Source organism: Monodon monoceros, unplaced genomic scaffold (genome assembly GCF_005190385.1).
Source record: "Monodon monoceros isolate NGI ecotype Baffin Bay Population unplaced genomic scaffold, NGI_Narwhal_1 Super_Scaffold_11, whole genome shotgun sequence".
Lineage (NCBI taxonomy): Eukaryota > Metazoa > Chordata > Mammalia > Artiodactyla > Monodontidae > Monodon > Monodon monoceros.
The window spans coordinates 126,365,717-126,383,360 of NW_021703767.1; the positions used below are offsets into that span (position 1 = coordinate 126,365,717).

Sequence of the window (17,644 nt, forward strand, 5' to 3'; positions counted from 1 at the left end):
GTCTAAAATTAATTAATGATGAAGTTGCAATATATATGCATTTATAAATATGAAGGTAAATAATGGAAGAAATAGCTAAGAAAAAATTGGCAGTCGTTGTCTCTGAGGAGCAGGCCTAGTTGGGAGGAGAAACTGATCTTTTCAAAAGGTCTTTTAAGGATTGACACCTTAAATATGAGAATATGTAATATTTGATAACAAATTTTAAAAACTGGGTTCTAGGGAGATGTAAAAATGAGGCTGCGGCTGATTACTGTGTGCTAAGGCATGGGGGGCAAGGGTGTAGGGGAGACAGACTCAGCTGCAGGCATGTGTTACTCTGGTGGGGCATCCAGGAGACATATTTCCCATTCAGACGAATATACTGAATTCCCATTCAGTAGAGATAGGAGTTGAAAATAAAGACTTGGGAGTAAGCACCAGATAAAGGTTTTAAAGCCACAAGAGTGGACAAGACTGAACCTGCATAGGTGAGAAAAGAGTCAAGGACAAAACTCTGAGGAAAAATAAAAATAACAAATGGGATCTAATTAAACTTAAAAGATTGTGCACAGCAAAGGAAACCAGAAACAAAACAAAAAGACAACGCTCAGAATGGGAGAAAATATTTGCAAATGAAGCAACCGACAAGGGATTAATCTCCAAAATACACAAACAGCTCATGCAGTTCAATACCAAAAATATCAAATAACCCAATTAAAAAATGGGCAGAAGAGCTAGAAGAAGATGGCAGAAGAGTAGGACGCGGAGATCACCTTCCTCCCCACACATACATCAGAAATACATCTACATGTGGAACTGCTCTAATAGAACACCCACTGAACGCTGGCAGAAGACCTCAGACATCCCAAAAGGCAAGAAACTCCCCACGTACCTGGGTAGGGCAAAAGAAAAAAGAAAAAACAGAGACAAAAGAATAGGGACGGCACCTGCACCAGTGGGAGGGAGCTGGGAAGGAGGAAAGGTTTCCACACACTAAAAAGCTCCTTCGCGGGCGGAGACTGCGGGTGGCGGAGAGGGAAGCTTCAGGGCCACGGAGGAGAGTGCAGCAACAGGGGTGCGGAGGGCAAAGCGGGGAGATTCCCGCACAGAGGATCGGTGCCGACCGGCACTCACCAGACCGAGAGGCTTGTCTGCTCACCCGCCGGGGCGGGGCTGCGAGCTGAGGTTCGGGCTTCAGAGCTTAGATCCCAGGGAGAGGACTGGGGTTGGCCATGTGAACACAGCCTGAAGGGGTTAGTGCGCCATGGCTAGCCGGGAGGGAGTCCGGGAAAAGCCTGGAGCTGCCAAAGAGACAGACTTTTTCTTGCCTCTTTGTTTCCTGGTGCGCGAGGAGAGGGGATTAAGAGCGCTGCTTAAAGGAGCTACAGAGACGGGAGTGAGCCACGGCTCTCAGCACGGACCCCAGAGACGGGCATGGGACGTTAAGGCTGCTGCTGCAGGCACCAAGAAGCCTGTGTGCGAGCACAGGTCACTCTCCACACCTCCCGTCCAGGAAGCCTGTGCAGCCCGCCACTGCCAGGGTCCCGGGATCCAGGGACAACTTCCCCGGGAGAACACACTGCCCGTCTCAGGCTGGTGCAACTTCACGCTGGCCTCTGCCGCCGCAGGCTCGCCACGCATACATACCCCTCCCTCCTCCCGGCCTGAGTGAGCCAGAGCTGCCGAATCAGCTGCTCCTTTAACCCCGTCCTGTCTGAGCGAAGAACAGAAGCCCTCAGGTGACCTACATGCAGAAGCGGGGCCAAATCCAAAGCTGAACCCCGGGAGCTGGGCGAACAAAGAAGAGAAAGGGAAATTTCTCCCAGCAGCCTCAGAAGCAGCGGATTAAAGCTCCACAATCAACTTGATGTACCCTGCATCTGTGTAATACCTGAATAGACAGAGAATCATCCCAAATTGAGGAAGTGGACTTTGGGAGCAAGATAGATTATTTTTTCCCCTTTTCCTCTTTTTGTGAGTGTGCATGTGTATGCTTCTGTGTGAGATTTTGTCTGTATAGCTTTGCTTTAACCATCTATCCTAGGGTCTGTCCGTCCGTTTTTTTTTTTTTTACTTAAAAATTTTTTTTCTTAATAATTACTTTTTATTTTAATAACTTCATTTTATCTTACTTAATTTTATTTGATCCTTTCTTTCTTTCTATTTTTTCTCCCTTTTATTCTAAGCCGTGTGGAGGACAGTCTCTTGGTGCTCCAGCCAGGCGTCAGGGCTGTGCCATTGAGGTGGGAAAGCCAACTTCAGGACACTGGTCCACGAGAGACCTCCCAGCTCCACGTAATACAAATGGTGAAAATCCCCCAGAGATCTCCATCTCAACAGCAATACCCAGCTTCACTCAACGACTAGCAAGCTACAGTGCTGGACACACTATGCCTAACAACTAGCAAGACAGGAACACAGCCCCATCCATTAGCAGAGAGGCTGCCTAAAATCATAACAAGGCCACAGACACCCCAAAACACACCACCAGACGTGGACCTGCCCACCAGAAAGACAAGATCCAGCCTCATCCACCAGAACACAGGCAGCAGTCCCCTCCACCAGGAAACGTACACAACCCACTGAACCAACCTTAGCCACTGACGACAGACACCAAAAACAACGGGAAATACGAACCTGCAGCCTGGAAAAGGAGACCCCAAACACAGTAAGATAAGCAAAATGAAAAGACAGAAAAACACACAGCAGATGAAGGAGCAAGGTAAAAACCCACCAGACCTAACAAATGAAGAGGAAATAGGCAGTCTACCTGAAAAAGAATCCAGAATAATGATAGTGAAGATGATCCAAAATCTTGGAAATAGAATAAAGAAAATGCAAGAAACATTTAACAAGGACCTAGAAGAACTAAAGAGGAAACAGCCAATGATGAACAACACAATAAATGAAATTAAAAATACTCCAGAAGGGATCAATAGCAGAATAACTGAGGCAGAAGAACGGATAAGTAACCTGGAAGATAAAATAGTGGAAATAACTACTGCAGAGCAGAATAAAGAAAAAAGAATGAAAAGAACTGAAGACAGTCTCAGAGACCTCTGGGACAACATTAAACACACAAACATTCGTATTATAGGGGTTCCAGAAGAAGAAGAGAAAAAGAAAGGGACTGAGAAAATATTCGAAGAGATTATACTTGAAAACTTCCCTAATATGGGAAAGGAAATAGTTAATCAAGTCCAGGAAGCACAGAGAGTCCCATACAGTATAAATCCAAGGAGAAACACGCCAAGACACATATTAATCAAGCTGTCAAAAATTAAATACAAAGAAAACATATTAAAAGCAGCAAGGGAAAAACAACAAATAACACACAAGGGAATCCCCATAAAGTTAACAGCTGATCTTTCAGCAGAAACTCTGCAAGCCATAAAGGAGTGGCAGGAAATATTTAAAGTGATGAAGGAGAAAAACCTACAACCAAGATTATTCTACCCAGCAAGGATCTCATTCAGATTTGATGGAGAAATTAAAACCTTTACAGACAAGCAAAAGCTGAGAGAGTTCAACACCACCAAACCAGCTTTACAACAAATGCTAAAGGAACTTCTCTAAGCAAGAAACACAAGAGAAGGAGAAGAACTACAATACCAAACCCAAAACAATTAAGAAAATGGGAACAGGAACATACATGTTGATAATTACCTTAAATATAAATGGATTAAATGCTCCCACCAAAAGACACAGACTGGCTGAATGGATAAAAAAGCAAGACCCGTATATATGCTGCCTACAAGAGACCCACTTCAGACCTAGGGACACATACAGACTGAAAAGTGAGGGGATGGAAAAAGATATTCCATGCAAATGGAAATCAGAAGAAAGCTGGAGTAGCAATTCTCATATCAGACAAAATAGACTTTAAAATAAAGACTATTACAACAGACAAATAAGGACAGTACATAATGATCAAGGGATTGATCCAAAAAGAAGATATAACAATTGTAAATATTTATGCACCCAACATAGGAGCACCTCAATACATAAGGCAAATACTAACAGCCATAAAAGGGGAAATCGACAGTAATACAATCATAGTAGGGGACTTTAACACCCCACTTTCACCAATGGACAGATCATCCAAAATGAAAATAAATAAGGAAACACAAGCTTTAAATGACCCATTAAACAAGATGGACTTAATTGATATTTATAGGACATTCCATCCAAAAACAACAATACACATTTTTCTCAGGTGCTCATGGAACATTCTCCAGGATAGATCATATCTTGCATCACAATTCTAGCCTTGGTAAACTTAAGAAAACTGAAATCGTATCAAGTATGTTTTCCGACCACAATGCTATGAGACTAGATATCAATTACAGGAAAAGATCTGTAAAAAACACAAACACATGGAGGCTAAGCAATACACTACTTAATAACGAAGTGATCACTGAAGAAATCAAAGAGGAAATCAAAAAATACCTAGAAACAAATGACAATGGAGACACGATGACCCAAAACCTATGGGATGCAGCAAAAGCAGTTCTAAGAGGGAAGTTTATAGCAATACAATCCTACCTTAAGAAACAGGAAACATCTCGAATAAACAACCTAACATTGCACCTAAAGCAATTAGAGAAAGAAGAACAAAAAAACCCCATAGTTAGCAGAAGGAAAGAAATCATAAAGATCAGATGAGAAATAAATGAAAAAGAAATGAAGGAAATGATAGCAAAGATCAATAAAACTAAAAGCTGGTTATTTGAGAAGATAAAAACGGATAAACCATTAGCCAGACTCACCAAGAAAAAAAGAGAGAAGACTCAAATCAATAGAACTAGAAATGAAAAAGGAGAAGTAACAACTGACACTGCACAAATACAAAGGATCATGAGAGATTACTACAAGCAACTCTATGCCAATAAAATGGACAACCTGGAAGAAATGGACAAATTCTTAGAAATGCACAACCTGCGGAGACTGAACCAGGAAGAAATAGAAAATATGAACAGGCCAATCACAAGCACTGAAATTGAAACTGTGATTAAAAACCTTCCAACAAACAAAAGCCCAGGACCAGATGGCTTCACAGGCGAATTCTATCAAACATTTAGAGAAGAGCTAACACCTATCCTTTTCAAACTCTTCCAAAATATAGCAGAGGGAGGAACACTCCCAAACTCATTCTACAAGGCCACCATCACCCTGATACCAAAACCAGAAAAAGATGTCACAGAGAAAGAAAACTACAGGCCAGTATCACTGATGAACATAGATGCAAAAATCCTCAACAAAATACTAGCAGACAGAATCCATGAGCACATTGAAAGGATCATACACTATGAACAAGTGGGGTTTATTCCAGGCATGCAAGGATTCTTCAATATACGCAAATCAATCAACATACACCATATTAACAAATTGAAGGAGAAAAACCATATGATCATCTCAATAGATGCAGAGAAAGCTTTCAACAAAATTCAACACACATTTATGATAAAAACCCTGCAGAAAGTAGACATAGAGGGAACTTTCCTCAACATAATAAAGGCCATATATGACAAACCCACAGCCAACATTGCCCTCAATGGTGAAAAACTGAAAGCATTTCCACTAAGATCAGGAACAAGACAAAGTTGCCCACTGTCACCACTCTTATTCAACATAGTTTTGGAAGTTTTAGCCACAGCAATCAGAGAAGAAAAGGAAATAAAAGGAATCCAAATCGGAAAAGAAGAAGTAAAGCTGTCACTGTTTGCAGATGACATGATACGGTACATAGAGGATCCTAAAGATGCTACCAGAAAACTACTAGAGCTAATCAATGAATTTGGTAAAGTAGCAGGATACAAAATTAATGCACACAAATCTCTGGCATTCTTATACATTAGTGATGAAAAATCTGAAAGTGAAGTTAAGGAAACACTCCGATTTACCATTGCAAAAAAAGAATAAAATAACTAGGAATAAACTTACCTAAGGAGACAAAAGACCTGTATGCAGAAAACTATAAGACACTGATGAAAGAAATTAAAGATGACACAAATAGATGGAGAGATATACTATGTTCTTGGACTGGAAGAATCAACTTTGTGAAAATGACTACACTACCCAAAGCAATCTACAGATTCAATGCAATCCCTATCAAACTACCAATGGCATTTTTCACAGAACTAGAACAAAAAATTTCACAATCTGTATGGAAACACAAAAGACCCCAAAGAGCCAAAGCAATCTTGAGAATGAAAAACGGAGCTGGAGGAATCAGGCTCCCTGCCTTCAGACTATTCTACAAAGCTACAGTAATCAAGACAGTATGGTACTGGCACAAAAACAGAAAGACAGATCAATGGAACAGGATAGAAAGCCCAGAGATAAACCCACACACATACAGTCACCTTATCTTTGATAAAGGAGGCAGGAATATACAGTGGAGAAAGGACAGCCTCTTCAATAAGTGGTGCTGGGAAAACTGGACTGGGACATGTAAAAGAATGAAATTAGAACACTCCCTAACACCATACACAAAAATAAACTGAAAATGGATTAAAGACCTAAATGTAAGGCCAGACACTACCAAACTCTTAGAGGAAAACATAGGCAGAACACTCTATGACATAAATCACAGCAAGATCCTTTTTGACCCACCTCCTAGAGAAATGGAAATAAAAACAAAAATAAACAAATGGGACCTAATGAAACTTCAAAGCTTTTCCACAGCAAAGGAAGCCATAAACAAGACCAAAAGACAACACTCAGAATGGGAGAAAGTATTTGTAAATGAAGCAACTGACAAAGGATTAATCTCCAAAATTTACAAGCAGCTCATGCAGCTCAATAACAAAAAAATAACCCAATCCAAAAATGGACAGAAGACCTAAACAGGCATTTGTTCAAAGAAGGTATACAGATTGCCAACAAACACATGAAAGAATGCTCAACATCAGTAATCATTAGAGAAATGCAAATCAAAACTACAATGAGATATCATCTCACACCAGTCAGAATGGCCATGATCCAAAAATCTAGAAACAGTAAATGCTGGAGAGGGTGTGGAGAAAAGGGAACACTCCTGCACTGCTGGTGGGAATGTGAATTGGTACAGCCACTATGGAGAACAGTATGGAGGTTCCTTAAAAAACTACAAACAGAACTACCATATGACCCAGCAATCCCACTACTGGGCATATACCCTGAGAAAACCATAATTCAAAAAGAATCATGTACCAAAATGTTCATTGCAGCTCTATTTACAATAGCCTGGAGATGGAGACAACCTAAGTGCCCATCATCGGATGAATGGATAAAGAAGATGTGGCACATATATACAATGGAATATTACTCAGCCATAAAAAGAAATGAAATTGAGCTATTTGTAATGAGGTGGATAGACCTAGAATCTGTCATACAGAGTGAAGTGAGTCAGAAAGAGAAAGGCAAATACCGTATGCTAACACATATATATGGAATTTAAGAAAAAAAAATGTCATGAAGACCCTAGGGGTAAGACAGGAATAAAGACACAGACCTACTGAAGAAAGGACTTGAGAATATGGGGAGGGGAAAGGGTAAGCTATGACAAAGCGAGAGAGAGGCATGGACATATATACACTACCAAACGTAAGGTAGATAGCTAGTGGGAAGCAGCTGCATAGCACAGGGAGATCAGCTCGGTTCTTTGTGACCACCTGGAGGGGTGGGATAGGGAGGGTGGGAGGGAGGGAGACGCAAGAGGGAAGAGATATGGGAACATATGTATATGTATAACTGATTCACTTTGTTATAAAGCAGAAACTAACACACCATTGTAAAGCAATTATATCCCAATAAATATGTTTAAAAAAAAAACTTACTGTAAAGCTACAGTACTCAATACAATGTGGTATTAGCATAAGAATAGACATTAAAAAAAAAACTAAAAGTAAAACTACTATATGACCCAGCATCCCACTGCTGGGCATATACCTTGCGAAAACCGTAATTCAAAAAGATACATGCACCACAGTGTTCACTGCAGCACTATTTTCAATAGCCAGGGCATGGAAGCAACCTAAATGTCCATCAACAGAAGAACAGATAAAGAAGATGTGGTACATATATACAATGGAATATTACTCAGCCATAAAAAAGAACAAAATAATGCCATTTGCAGAACATGGATGGACCTAGAGATTGTCATACTGAGTGAAGTAAGTCAGACACAGTAAGACAAATATTATATGATATCGTTTATATGTAGAATCTAAAAAAAAAAAGTTACAAGTGAACTTAATTTACAAAACAGAAGTAGAGTCACAGATGTAGAAAGCAAACTTATAGTTACCAGGGGATGGGGGGGTGAGAGGGATAAACTGGGAGATTGGGACTGACATATGCACACTACTATATATAAAACAGATAACTAATAAGAACCTGCTATATAGCACAAGGCACTCTACTCAATACTCTGTAATGGCCTATATGGGAGAAAAATCTAAAAAAAAAAAAAAAGAGTGGATATATGTATATGTATTACTGATTCACTTTGCTGTACATCTGAAACTAATACAACGTTGTAAATCGACTATACTCCAATAAAATTAAAAAAAAAAGAATGTGAGAATAATGAGACAAAAAAAAGAAAACAAAAAAAACTCTGAGGAAGGCTGGTATGTATAGGGTGAGGAGACTGATTCAAGGAAGAAGACAGAGAATGAATTTCCAAAAGGGAGGAAGAGAACCAGCCAAATATGACATGGAAGTCAAGGGAGGAAAGTGCTACATTCTTCCAACATGCTGAATTCCAAAGATTTTGTGTACCAACAAACATTAAAGCTATACTTTTCTTTTACAGGTGTTTCTCCCTGAATTCATGTAGAAATTTGGGAAGTTAATAAAACCTTAAACAGCATAAATATAATGATGGAAAACAGAGAATGATGTTACACATATTTTTATGTTGCTATTTATGTGTTCTATTTCAGGAAACATCTGGAGCAGAGGGTATGAGGTAAAGAACTTCCTTTGCTTATCTCAAATTATGAAAGGGTTCAAGAAGAAAATGATCCACATAAATCGTAGATGCAAGGGAAAACTGGTTGAAAAGCCATGTCATTTAAATGGGACATTTTGAAGTCTGGAAGAAGAAAAATTGTAGAAAAGTGCCTAAAACTTTTTATTTAACAGAATACATAAGGTGTGATGATTCAGAAGGAATGAGTCATTTAGAAATAATAAAACAGTTTGCCTGGAAAACACGGGTGCTCGGTGGTGGATGACTCAGTATGGAAACTGATCCCGAGAGTACAATTTAGAGGAATACAAAAACATATACTATATGTATTTGCAGGATAAAAAAGGAGACCTGGAATATTTTATTTGTTGTGTTCTCTTCAAAAATAGTTGAGAAAACAAATTAAGAAATCTCTTAGAAGGCAATATTTTTCTTGTGCTCAAAGAAATTATACATATGAACATGAAAGAACAATTAATGCTCTAGGTTTAGGGCTAATGTCTTAATGAGACTAAAAGTAAAATAAGAACATCTCAGCAGCAGGTCTAATTTGAGCATACAGGAATTAGAAGTGCTTAAAAACTTACTTTTATCTTTACTCCAGTGGAGAAAGAGGAAATGTGCCTGAGGGGAAAAGCACCAGGTGGGCAGTCAGGGGCTCCTCCTCCCAGCTTCTGCTTCTGTACTGACCAGCTCAGTAAGATGGTCAAGTCACTTCCCTCACTGGGATTCGCCTTCTCTTCTGGAAAAATAGAACAAAAGATGGCTCTGGGGTCTAGGGAACACGAGAAAAGCAAAAAATTCTTTCTTGTTTTGAATTACAAAAAAGCTATATATTTACCAGAAAACTATTTTGTATTCTTTGATGTGGGAAGCACAATGAACTGGCTATTAATTTTTAATGCATGTAATTTGCAAAGCTACTGATTTCTTGGAGTACTGGCTCCAAAGGAAAATCAGGAGGTTAAACTTTGACCATTTCATAATTTAAAAAAATTCTCTATAATATATTCCAAAAAATAGTCATCTCTGACTGCTGGTAGTATTTTAAGTTACTTTAATTCATATATTTTCCTTTTCTAAGCCTTTTTCTTATTTTGGAGGAGATTATATAAAAATGAAATCACATTCTGTAAATAAAAATCATTTGGATGGTTTAGAAGAACATATATACAATACAGTTTAATAAACATTTGAATGCTGCCAGGTACTCTTCAAGACAAGGGAACTACAGATCCTATAATTTTGCCTCAAACAGCTTGCAGTGTGAGTGCGCAGAGAAACAGAATATCTTTTACATCAAGGAAGGCACCCCAGAGAGGAGGGCTGCGAAGCCCAGCCTGGAGTTAAGCAGAAGCAGTGGCTGCAGAAAGATGCCTTGTGGACAAACGGAGCAAGGCAGGAGGTGGCCCCAGGAGGCCTGGGAGGTGTGAGGAGCTACTGGGAGTTTGGTGTTATTCCAGTGGCAAGTTGGAAGAGAGGCTTCTAGGTGCTACCACTAAATGGTGGGGGTTGGGTGGGAGGCAATGTAGCATCAGAGAGTCCCTGAGAGATTTCAGTCGGGGGTGGTGGGGACCAGGTCAGATTTACACTGTGTAGCACTGCAGAGGACAGTGCAGAGAGAGTCCAGAAGAGAATCAGTGAGGCTATAAATGAAGGAAGCTCAGAGGCTTACGTGACTACCCATGATCACAAATCTATGAGTACGAGCTGAATGTAAGTTATCTTTAAATCCTGTCCTTTTCTGTAACCCTGTGCAAGCACAAATTCTGGTCAAAGTTGACAACAGATCCTACATTCACTTTTATTAGGTAAATTATGGGTCTTTAAAAAAAAGGACTATTCATTAATGTATATTAAGTACCCAAAATGTTTAGGGCATTGTAGAAAACAAGCAAAGCTCCTGATTATAGGAACTTATAAAATAAATGAGACAAAAAAGAATAGATCAATTCATTCAACAGGTGTATATTGGGGCACTTCTGGGCCCTGATCACATTCTAGTGACAGTTCCTTTTAGAACATAATTTTTGCATCCTCCTTTCCTTTTCTGACAAGTTTATTTGGGTACAAGAGAACAGAGAATCTCTCCAGAGCCAAGTGAGCAATTCTAGGAGAGGACCAGGAACCTGGAGTAAAATAAATACAAGCCTGGGTCAGGGGAAAACTTGCTTGAATGGGACAATAAGGGAACAGGGAAAAATCCCAACAGATGGCATGGATGGAGTAAGCAGAGGATGAGCCTGGAATCGCCTTCAACGTAGCTTGGATTTGACAGATCAAAGTTATTATTGCTTATTTTTTTAAAAAACAATTTTAATCTTTATAAAAGTAATGACTGTAGAAATAAGACACAACTGCTGGGGAAAAAAAGAGAGAGAAATACAAAGAGGAAAATAAAGATCACACCCAGAGATAATATCAATATGAACATTTTTGCCTTTTTTGACTTTCAACACACACATAAACATTCACAGAAATAGACATGGGATTTTTGTGAATATTAATTTTTTAACAAAAGTGAGACAATTATAGTTTATTATCTGCTTTTTCCACTTAATATAGGGAGACCTCTTTTCATGAAAATAAAAATATATACCATACATCTTAGATACATTCTGTGGATATACCAAATTTACTTGTTCAATTCTTTACAAAGGCACATTAAGGCTGTACGATAAGTAAGGTGCAGAAAGGAAGCAAGCAGCAAGGAAATGATAAAACTGACTTCAGTTGTGGCAGCACTTTCAATATTCTAAAGGTGGAAAGAGGTAAGACATATGGAAGCTCATGAGATTTTAGTGTTCCAGACATAAGATGAATAATGTCTGATTCTGGAATTCTTTGTGGATGAAGAATTTCCAAAAGGGAAACAAAAAAGTCTGCAGCCCAACACACGCTAAAAATGAAGTAATTTCAAATCTTCACATCTGCAGAACAGATAGAATGTCAAAGACAGCACTCAGACAACTAAAAACAGTGGGTGGACTGCCAGGGAAAAACCAAGTGCCATTCTAGTGATCATCCATAACCACGGCTTTCCCAGGAAGTGAGAGCTCCCCACACTGTGCTCTAACACAAAGCGCACTGAGCCTTTCTCATGAGATCCTAGGCCGCCTTAAGATTTCATGGATCCTCTTTGGGCCTCTGTTTCCTCCAGCACTTGGCTGGGCTCTGTGAATTACAAACTGCGCTCGTCACAGTTCCCTTGGAAGCTGCCAATACTAGCCATTTCCCACTGCAACTAGAATAGTTCTGCTGTTATCTGTTTTATATATTGGATGGATCTCTAAAAAATATATATATATATATTTTTTTTTTTTTTGTGGTACACGGGCCTCTCACTGCTGTGGCCTCTCCCGTTGCGGAGCACAGGCTCCGGACGCGCAGGCTCAGCGGCCATGGCTCACGGGCCCAGCTGCTCCGCGGCATGTGGGATCTTCCCGGACCCGGGCACGAACCCGCGTCCCCTGCATCGGCAGGCGGACTCCCAACCACTGCGCCACCAGGGAAGCCCTCTAAAAAATATTTTATTTGAAAAAACAAACTTATATAGCTAAAAAACATTATTAAAAATCACATGATTAAAAAAATAACATTCACCCTTCAGATTGTTAATCACAAAGGTAAAAATATAAATTTATAATGGACAGATCTGAAAGTTACCACCTTAACACCTTGGTTAAACTTAGAATCACTAATGGTGAGATAATCAGATATGTACCTTCCAATTCGATGTAATATGAAGACTGAATATCATGTACGGATTTTTCTTGCCAAGAATATTTAGCTTTAATCAAACTTTCAGATTTAATGTCCAATTATAGGAAATACAGGCAATAGAGAAATAAGCTACACACCACCATGAGTAAACAGAGAAATTCATTATATGGCTCACTATAAGACAACTGGCTTGGTCTCTTCAATAAGTCAGTATCATGAGGGAAAAAGCACATGTGTGGAGCTGCGTTGGGGGGGAAGTGGTGGAAAGAACACCAACTATAAAGGCTCTGAGGTGGGAGCATGTCTTGAATATTTTAGCAAGAGTGAGAATGCCAGTGTGACTAGACTTTGACTTTTATTGAGTGAGATAGGAAGCTACTAAAGAATTCTGAGCAGAGAAATTCATGATCTGACTTACTTTTTAAACAAGACCATTCTAGTTGCTCTTATGAGAATGGACCACAGGGGACAAGAGTAGAAGCAGGGAGACCAAAAAGGGGGCCAAATTTGCCTGGAATAATCCAGGTAAAAGATGATGTTGGCTTGGACCAGGTGGTAGCAGGGGAAGGGTGAAAAGTCAGATTCTGGATATATTTTGAAACAAGAGCCAATGGGACAGATGTGTCGGTTTTGTGGAAAAGAGGGAGGTCAAGGATGAATCTAAGGGTTGATTTTTTTAAAACTGTTGTTTGTTTGCTTGAACAACTGGAAGAAGAGAACTGAATTAATTCATACTGGGAAGACTGCAGGAGGAACAGATTTGTTGGTGGGAGAGGGAGCAGCTGTAGCAAGAAGGTCAGTAGTTCAGTTTTGGCCGTTACTTTTGAGGTGCCTACTAGGCATTCAGGTAAAGGTGTGCAGAATGCTATTAAAGAATTAAATCTGGACTTCTGGGGAGAGATTTAGGATTATACAAATTTGAGAGTCATATTTAAAGCCTTGAGACTAGATGAGATCACCAAGGGAGGGAATATAGAAAGAAAAGAGAGAGAAATCTATATAAATATTTATTCCATAATAAATCTTATTCTACAAGATTCTATAGAAATCTCTATTTCTATATAGGAATAGAATACAGAAAGAAACATCCAAAGGCTGAGCTTAGGAGCACTCAAACATGCAGAGTAGTGCTGTCTAATAGAACTTTCTGAGATGATGAAATATTTATATATCTGTGCCATTCATGTGGCTATTGAGCACCTGTAATATGGCTAATGCAACTGAATAACTGAAAACTTAATTTAAATAGCTACATGAGCTAGTGGCTATAGTACTAGACAGCCCACTCCTAGAGTCTGGGGAAGTGAAGGAGAGGAGAGAGAAAATAAGTGGTCCCAGAGGGAGGAATTGTGAAACAGTTCTCCATGGGTCTCTCGTGTTTCTGTACACATTGCAAGCAAGGCACTGCCTGTCTTGATAGTCAGTGATATGATATTTTATATGATATGATAGTTCCGTATGATCTTTTTCAAGAATGTCTGTATAGCAAACAGCCTTGGAAAACTTGGTACTATCTCCCTCTGGAGCAAAGAGAAGGCATGCTTATTGACCATTATAAAATATTTGGGTTCTCTAAGATCAGGTTTCGTTTCTAATAACTCAACTCACCATGTGGAAAGGTGTAGTCTGGCCCCCTTCACATTGTCTCAGAGTAACTAGCGCTAAGGGAACCAGTACAAAAAGACTCCTACTCTGGCTACTGCTATTGCTGTAAGTAATAAACTGTCTTTCATCTCTGATGTAGAAGTCTTGTGTCTTCTACCACCATTCATGAAACTGGCAAGCTAACTTGTTAGCTTACAAATAGGGTAAAATCTTAGATCTGCATAGTTCTTGACAAGTATTTTAAAATAAAGTGAAGAAGGTATTACAAGGAGGAGACAGTGGTTAACTCTGCTCCTGAATGTTAAGTCAGATAACTGCAGAGAAATGTTTTGATGGAATTTTGGGAGCAGAAATATGACTGGCTTGAGTACAAAAAAAGAATGGGAAGACAAAAACTAGCAACAGACTACAGACAACTCTTCCAAGAAGTTTTGCTGTGAAGTTTAACTGAAACAAGGCAATAGTAAGAGGGGAAAGTGGAGTCAAGGAGGATTATTTTTAAGATCGGGGAAAATACAAGCATATTTTCATGTATAAGACAATGATTCAGAGAGGGTAAAACTGATATAAGAGAAAGAATTACGAAGCACTTATTAGGTTAGCTCTTTCACAGTAAGAGGAAAGAAAGCAGAGGATACGGATACTACTACAAGTAGTAGGTAGGTATGGTTGTGAAAGCCTGTGAAAGCTCTTTTTCTTCTATTTCTTTTCTGTAACTAGGAATCAAGGTCATCAATTGAAAGTGAAGACTGGGGAGGAGATGGTGAACATGTAAGGAGATTGAAGACATGCAATAATCATCTAGGAGGAAATGAAACAGAAAATGACTGGAGAAATCTAGTATGATTGCCAGGCAGCATTATGGGCCCACTTAAGGTTATGATCATTAATTTAACGCAAGCTCAGCAGCATGATTTTACAGGCATGGAATAGGCAAAGAATTGGATTTAATCAGTGCTGTGGTTCAGCCAGGCAAGGCTGCTGAAGTGAGAAAGAGGCAAAAGAACTGAGGATGTATGCAAGGGAGAGATTAAGATGACGATGAAGAGGAGGAGGAGGGGGAACTCCAAGCCTCTATACCATCTCCAGAAATCCTAACCCTTCCACTGAGCCCTGTGGACTCATGGGTAGACAACAGCATAATCCCCAGATCCCGGATCTCTTCTCTGAAGCTTTCTTCAACTTCCTTTACCTTCTTATTTAAATTGAAACTGTACTTTCCCCTGAGGATGCTGATTTCCCTGTAGCTCTCTTAGATGACAACTCTTTTTCTCTTCCACACCCTTCAAACTGAGGCCTGGTTGGTGCCATTCTGGTTCCTCATTGCTACTTTCACACCATTCTCCACCTGCCCTCTCCCCAAATCCCCTGCTCTGAGTCACATAACATTAGACTTTACCACCCACCACCCTTCCTTATTGCAGGATTGAAGGCTCCCCAAGGTCACTCCCTTTCATTCCTTGATTTTACCTTTTGGTTCACTGTCACTCCAACACTATTTCTAGTGTAATTCTTATTGATTTTGACATTCAAATAGATAGTCCGTCTCATGTCCTGGCCTCTTAGGTTCTTGACCTTTTCTCCACAGTGTTAAATATGTTGATCTTGTTCACTACCCTGTCTCAGCCACTTTCTCCCATGATCCTACCCTACACCTTTAGAACATTTAAAAGTATATTTTAATAACCACACATCTCAAGGCCTATCACTTACCAAAAATTTATTGGTGAGTCAGAGTAAGAATACCCTCCCTAGGCCTCCACTGGCAGAGTCAAGAAAATGGTCATACATCCGGCATAAGACCATTCTCTGCAGGAATTCATGCCAGCATCATCAGCAGATAATGAGAGCGCAAGGAGGAGAACTAGACATGTTTCCTCTTTGAGGACTCTTATCTTGGGCTTGTATTCCTTAGATGCAGGGGAGAGGTGTGTGTGAAGGACTGCGGGAGAGGCAGAGGCATGCTGCTACGCTGACTGATCCTTCTTGTACTGGGCTTGCAGAGGGAAGATTAGCATTACTACACCATCATTTTAAAAGTACTGATATGCTAGGTATTGTGCTGAGCACTTAAACGCATTATCTAATTTAATTTTTATGCCAGCATTGAGCACAGTGTTATCTCCATTTCACAGATGAGGAAACTGAGGCTAAGGGAAGTTAAAAAAATACTTGCTCATATTACATACTTAGAAAGTGGAAAAACTGATTTGAGCACAATTTTCTCTAACATGGAAGCCCCTCTGTCCATATTAAAGCCAAAGGAGCTGGGATAGTCAGTACCTGAGTCCCTGCCATAATTCCATATTTCTCAACATCTAGAGAAGGAATCGTCTCAAATCTCAGTAGGCCCAAGAAAAAGAAAGGAAGGATGGAAGCACAGAAGGAAGGAAGGACAGATGAATATAAATCTATAGAACAGTGAAGTTCTTTGTAGTAACCTGGACAGCAAGAACACAAGTTTTTTTTTAACCCCAATTTTGTGTTTCAGAAACCTTGAAAACTTAATAAATTTATTAGTGAATGATTAAATTGTGACACATATAATAGCCATATAAAATAAAATCATAACAGATAAGTTGAGTAAAATTTAGACCCTTAAAAACCAATGAATAATGTTAATGCTACTTATTTGAACGTCAGACTGTAAGTATATTACCAAACTTTGTAAGCATAATTAAGACAATGAGCTTGTTCAATAATAAAACTGAGAAACAATTAAAAGCATATTCACAAATGGCATCATATCCAGAAATAGAACTATATACAAGACATGCCATAGAACCAAGCACAAAGCTTAACTTTTATTATTTTAGAACAAGTGACCTATGAGATTAAATCAACAGGAGGGAAATAAAAAATGCAGAAGACTCTAAACATGGAAGAGCTGCAAACATCAGGGCAAGAAAAAAATTAATGTAAGTATAAAACATGAGATTTGATTTGGAGGAAACATAAATACAAAGATTTAGTGCAAAGAGTCTCTGAACAAAAGGAACTTAGAAATAATTTCCATTTATTCATGAGGTATTTATTAAGCATTTATAGCACTGCTACAGTTTCTCAGGAAGGGAAATGATGGGATTCAGGTGGCAGGGGGATGGATCAGGGAAGCAGAAGCAGAGGTGAGTCAGAAAGCCACTGCAATTTACTCATCCTTATATCCCCAATGTGGAGCCAGTGCACAGCATAAGATAGGAATTCAGTGTTATTTTCTTAATGTATGAACTGTCAGATGCTGTGAAGCACCCCAAAATTCAACTGGGGTAGGGGAACAGGGCAAAAGCCCAATGGAAATATCTACAGGCAAGAAGGAAATGCAGACTATTTTGAGCTGACAACCCTCACAGTTTTCACATGTCCCTCAACAGAACG

The 17,644-nt window shown here is 39.4% G+C and overlaps 1 protein-coding gene across 4 annotated transcripts in view; it reads right to left on the reverse strand.

Annotated features, from left to right (window-relative positions):
* PPP2R3A (protein phosphatase 2 regulatory subunit B''alpha) overlaps positions 1-17,644 on the reverse strand; it is a 221,725-nt gene that overhangs the window by 180,482 nt on the left and 23,599 nt on the right. For 3 of the 4 annotated variants that reach the window (XM_029213677.1, XM_029213673.1, XM_029213674.1), the window contains exon 2: positions 9,529-9,683. The exons of the other annotated variant lie outside the window; for it this stretch is intronic. The gene's annotated coding sequence lies outside the window, so the exon portion shown is untranslated. The remainder of the gene's footprint in view (positions 1-9,528; positions 9,684-17,644) is intronic. 4 annotated transcript variants of the gene reach the window in all.